Raw genomic sequence first — 6,000 nt, forward strand, 5'->3', positions numbered from 1 at the left:
CTTTTTGTGTCTATCTTCACTGTAATTCTAGCAGTTTTATGACTTTTCTTGATACCTCTGTGCATAGTTACTTTTTAAAACTAAACCCCAATTTTTGCACGTCCATGATGAGATTTGTCCTTGTTGTTTGAGATTATTAGACTCGTTTTATTGTGCATGATAACGTCTATTTTTATGAAACAAAAGTCTGCAATGTCTTAATCGATTATAACAAGTGTAAAGTGTATTATATATTTTTTCTAAAATAATATGGGATAGTGAAAAAAAAAATACAAGTTCTAAAAACAAAATAATTCTGCACCTTAATCCAAAATCATCTGACTCCTTCACAGATGGAATAATAGCCCTGTAAGTGTTTCCTATGGAGTACTATATTTACAGTTGTGCTGCATTAATCTTATACCAAATCTAAGTCATTAAGTTTGATTTTTATCCAAATTATTTTATTTCTGTTTGTGAACATAAAGCATTATAGCATAAATTAGATTAATACATGGTGGTGATTTAATTAATTCCTATGAGATAAATCGATTTTTTCTGCAACTCTATGATGACCCAGTAGACCTTTAAAAGTGCTATTAAAACATTTTTATGAGCAGGATAAGGTTGATTTTAAAATAATGGACAGAGGTGTACAGCTATTAATTTCAAATGATCATTTCTAGTCTATGTTTATTAAATTGGCAGACCTACATAAACGGCAGAGAGATTAGAAATGCTGAATGCTTCTGGACTTTTGGATTTGTTATTGTTGTACTTGAAACGCACTGAAACACTACACACAATTATTCTATTTTCCTTCCTGCGAGTCTATTACATGGTGCGTTGAGCCCTTTGAATACAAATCCTTTTCATTTGGGCTAATAAAAGCCAAGATAATTTTGGCTAAATAAGTGAGCATTTTGGAATATAGGAATTAAGTTCACCAATGGTATTATAGAACAGTGGTGAGATCACGAGAGAGAGGATGTCAGATTTTATTGTCAGTTTCTGAGCTCCGCAAATATTAGAATAAATGATTTACTGGTAGAGAAGGGTGAATATACTCAAGATGTCCAAAGACCATCAATCTTCTCTCTGCTTCCAGTTTCTTCGTTTATGTTTTATTAAGGAACAACTTTAAATTTCCTCTGTAAAAATGAGATCAGAGTTTGGATCTATGTATAATTCTCTGCCGTTTATTTTCACTGGATGAAATTTAATCCGGTGAACAGTTATTAGTCGCAGCTTCTGCTTTATTCAAAATCTTCACCAAAAAAAAGCCTTCGGTGTGCGCTGTTATTGCGGTAAACTCCTACAAATGTAAAATTTGCGGTTTAATGTAAGTTTAACATAAATGCTCTATTTATTAAGATAGACGATTCAAACCCGTGCCCGTGTCTTTTCTTATATTTTTGTCCACACCTTTGCTTCCATTTTCACTTTTAATTTGGAATAAACATATCCTTGCGTGACTTCAGAACGATATTTTATCCTTGTTATGTTTTAGAAACTTAAATTCGTTTACGAATGTATAGATATCGTTACGTTGTTTTATTCTACAAAATGGTCTGGAATTTTCTTCCCAATCTTCATTAATTCAGATTATTAATCGGGTTTAAATGTTGCATTCAGAGTTGATCTTAAAACCAAATGCAGGTCTCAATCCTCATTAAACTACGTTTTCGTTTTAAACAAAAAACGTATTTATGAATTATCTACTGTAGATCAATATATCCGTTATTGCTTTCCCGTTATTTCCTCGACTGTATTTCTTCTCACGGACAAAGTCTCAGAGCTGACTGCGGGCATCTCGAATCTAATAGTTCAGCAAAGCAGCTGTTCCAGCAGACTGGCACATCTTTTTTGTGTTTAAAATCCATTAATCGTCCCCCTCGTCGACTAATTGGCAGCAGATACGCGCAGATTGTTTTAAAATCACGCTCCAAATCAGAAATTGCCAGATAAGTATTTCTTGGTTTGTGACAACATATTCCTCGACTATTGATATGACTCGGTGTGAGGTTACAGCGATGTACAGTTGAATTGTGGAAAGTGCCTCACGGCGTTGTGAAATGTGTGAAAAATACCATGAACAGGGTTCGAAATGAAACTATGTCTACCGGGGACAATTTTCGGTGGTTGATTTCAAGGTAAGGGTACCATGCACATTTTGGTGGCTGCAATGCTGACTTAACAGTACAAAAACTGGAGACTTATCTCCGCATGTTTAAGAAGGAACTGCGGTCTCTCCGCATGTCCTTTTGTTTTGCAATTCAGACGATTAATGAAATCGTTGCTACAAACTGAAACGCTGTGATACTTTTTCCGCGGCTTAGAGTCTTGGGGGGTAAAATAATGCAAACGAAGGCACGGGCAGATAAAATCCCGGTTTGCGCTGAAATTGAGTCTTATGTTTCCAGTATGTGGCATAAAAACAAGCTAAGTGTGTTGAAACCATATCGAAATCTGCACCTTACTTTTCCTTTATATGCGCTTCTGACACAGAGAAGCGATATCGATTCATCGAGCAGAAAATATTAATGATTCACACGGGTGGGTGTGTTTGTCAATTTACCGCATGTCCCGACTCTAACTCCAGGATATCAACGTAAAACCAATCCAGTTTTAACTCTTTGCGTTTACAAACCAACACTGAACCGTCTCCATTTAGGAAGAACTCTCAGTTAAATGGGGGAAAGAATCAGTGAACAAAAAATATACAACTTTGAGGAGCACTAATAAAATATGGAAATACTTACAATGTACTTTATACATATCTCACACTTTTCCCACAGCTACACTTGTTAATATTTCTTATTCGAATGCAGATATGCATAGTGTCATTCGCATAGGTTTTTAAAGTGATGGTTTGGACCGAGATATTAAAGATCCAATTATATCCCCTGCCTGCCCCGAGTTGTGAAGTGGTAAAAACACGAAGCCACTTGACAGCTAATCAGGACAATGATCCAAACGGGGGACACACGTTATTATTCTTTGTGGGTGTAATGAAATCGCGCTGTCGGGAAAATAACTGTTAAGTACGTGTCGTTAATCTGAAATTCAACCTGTGCGTTTACTTAAGTATCGAATTCAAAAGCCAGCGAGGAAAACTAATGGACGACAGCCCATTGGGCTTGGAGAATGAGCGACGGTGTCCCAGCATGTGTGTGTGTTGTAAGAGTATCCTCCTCAAAGCACGGCAGACATAAACACTAAATGCACGTGGACTTCCACAATACAATAACTGGCCTTCAACCCCCGCGCACAACTAAATATCGCCAGCAAACGGAGCAAGGCGGACACGGCCAGACTGCCACTGGACTTTGTGCAATGGACCAGCCTCATCACCCGGTCAACCTACATTCAGAGTACCGACAAATCCGAATTCAATTGCCTCGGTTGACTTATGATAAACTCACGTTCCCTTCACCCGGCTACGCGTTTAACGCTGGGCTGACAGATTGGAAATGTACTCTCGCCCTCAACAATGAATGAGAGCCGGGCTCGCTCGTTTCATTATATTTATATAAACAGACATTTAAAAAAAAAACTTACTTCCTCAACACAATTCCAGTTTCTTTCCCACGCAAATCGTCCTGCTGGAAATAGTTGATTTGCGAAGTCTTCTTGTTCGGAGCGGGGAGCGAGGGGGCGGGGATGTGAAGGGGGAAGACGTGTTTTTGTTTTGCTGTCCCAGTGTCTGCGCAGAACGGGATGTGTGTGCGAGCGAGCGAGCGAGCGGCGCTAAGACCCGTCGATCCCTCTGACCCCGTCCCCGGGCTCGTGCACAATCCCCGGGGCTTACGCTCAAACCACAGGCTCGTGCACAATCCCCGGGCTCGCGCGCTGCCTTCCCGGGGCCGCGCTCAATCCCAGGGCTCGTGCACAATCCCCGGACCCGCGCCCAGTTCCCCGGGCCCGCGCACTACCTTCGCGGGGTTTGCGCGCTATCTGCCTCGTGCCCGCGCATTACCTTTCCCGGGCTCGCGCACCGTCCTGGAACTCTCTCTCAATCCCCGGGCTCGCGCTCAATCTCTGGGTTCGTGCACAAACTTGCCCGGGTTAACGCACTATCTTCCCCCTCCCCGCGTGTCCGGCACTAACTTCCCCGGGTTTGCGCACTGCCTTCCCGGGTTTGCGCTATGTGTTTGCCGTTGCTTTATTTTTAGGGGTTTTGGATGCTCGTGCTACGTTCTCGGGATCGCGCCCAGCGCCCGGGATCGCGCTTTCCCCTCTACACCCGGGCTTGCTCGCCCTGGGCTCGTGCACAACGCCAAGGGGGGGTCGAGCGCGCATTCGCTCCGCGGGTCCGTGCAAGTGCTCGGTCCGCGGGCTAGCGCCTGCTCAGGCTCGCCCTCGACCCCTTCCCCCGGGCGCGCGCTCACTCTGGGCACGACCCGGTCAGTCCCGGGGATCCTCGCATTGACGAGCCTGTGTGTGCCGTGGGTTTGGTGCTCGGTTTGCGAAGCCGAATTCCCTCGGAGACGCGCCCCGATCTACGGTCCCGCCACGCGCTTTCCCGGGAACGCGCAGTCATTATCCTTGCGATCTCATCCAGGGTTCGAGCAGCGCTCCCTCGGGCACGCGCACAGCCATCGCGCTCGTGCACTGTAGCAGCAAGTGCCTTCAGTCCCCGCGCTAGCAACAATCAATGCTTTTCTGCCCTTGTCTGTCTATGGATTTGCATCCTGTTCCTGTCCTTAGGTTTGCAACTTATTCCTGTCTGCATGGAGAGAAAAAAACGGGAAAATGCTGCAAACTATGGTGGAAAATTTGTAAATGCTCAGCAGGTTCGGCTACATCTTGTGGGAAGAGAAACAGTTCAGTTTAGTCTGAATGTCTCTACCCGAAACGTCACCCATTCCATCTCTCCAGAGATGCTACCAGTTCCACTGAGTTACTCCAGCATTTTGTGTCTATTTTAGTTTATTGTCATGTGTACTGAGGTACAGTGAAAAGCTTTTGTTGCGTGCTAACCAGTCAGCGGAAAGACAATACATAATAATAATCGAGACATTCACAGTGTACAGTTACATGACAAGGGAATAACGTTTAGTGCAAGATAAACCAAGTAAAGTCAGAGGGTCACCAATGAGGTGTTCAGGACTGCTCTCTAGTTGTGGTAGGATGGTTCAGTTGCCTGATAACAGCTGGGAAGAAACTGGAAGGTAGACAAAAATGCTGGAGAAACTCAGCGGGTGAGGCAGATCTACGGAGCGATGGAAATCGTTTCGGGCCGAAACCCTTCTTCAGACAGATCCTTGACAGATAAGTCTTAGAACTGAAACATCGACTCTTTTTCGCTTCTGGCATATGCTGCCTGATGTGCTGAGTGTTTCAGCATTTTCTGGTTTGTACAAACAAAGAACTGCACATTCGGGTTTATACCAAAGATAGACACGAAGTACTGGAGTAACTCAGCGGTTCAGGCAGCAACTCTGGGGGGAAAAGGATAGATGTTTCAGGAAGAAGGGTCCCGACCCAAAAGGTCACCTATCCTTTTTCTCCAGAGATGCTGCCTGCCCCGCTGAGTTACTCCAGCACATTATATCCAGTTTCTACTTTTGTTCTTGTCTCTGTCTGGAAGTTTGCACTATTCCTATCTGTTTTGGGGTTTCTGTTTCTGTCCCTGTCTATGTGATTTCACTCTGTCCCTGCTGGGTCTAATTCTGTGGCTCTGATTTGTTCCTATCTGTCTGATAGTTTTTGGATTTGTTCTTTTTTAATGCATCTCTTGTTCCACACTCTGTCCTTTCCTGTCTTTCTGTCCCTGAGTTTGCACATTGTGTGCATTTCTATCTCAGTGTTTGCCCTCCAATCTTGCCTATCTGTCGCTGGTCTGTTTGTTAGTGGGTTTACTCCATGTTATTGTCTGTATCACTGTACATTGGCTTGTGCTCTGCCAGTCTCTACATTTGCACACTCTTCTTGTCTGTGTGCCTCTATATTTGCTCTTTGTTCTCACCAATGTTTCTCTCAGGTTTGTCCGCCTTCTGATTTGTGCTCTGTACCTAA

General features: G+C 43.7%; 1 protein-coding gene across 31 annotated transcripts in view; it reads right to left on the reverse strand.

Annotated features, from left to right (window-relative positions):
- The window catches only part of eya4 (EYA transcriptional coactivator and phosphatase 4), a 428,629-nt gene extending 424,839 nt beyond the window's left edge, over window positions 1-3,790 (reverse strand). For 6 of the 31 annotated variants that reach the window (XM_033020875.1, XM_033020872.1, XM_033020887.1 and 3 more), the window contains exon 1: window positions 3,541-3,790. The gene's annotated coding sequence lies outside the window, so the exon portion shown is untranslated. Of the gene's footprint in view, window positions 1-2,741; window positions 2,866-3,540 lie in introns of those variants that run through there. The other 25 variants (XM_033020897.1, XM_033020892.1, XM_033020916.1 and 22 more) reach the window with 7 other exon arrangements.
- Between the last annotated feature and the right edge of the window lie 2,210 nt (window positions 3,791-6,000).

This window comes from Amblyraja radiata, chromosome 5 (genome assembly GCF_010909765.2).
Source record: "Amblyraja radiata isolate CabotCenter1 chromosome 5, sAmbRad1.1.pri, whole genome shotgun sequence".
Lineage (NCBI taxonomy): Eukaryota > Metazoa > Chordata > Chondrichthyes > Rajiformes > Rajidae > Amblyraja > Amblyraja radiata.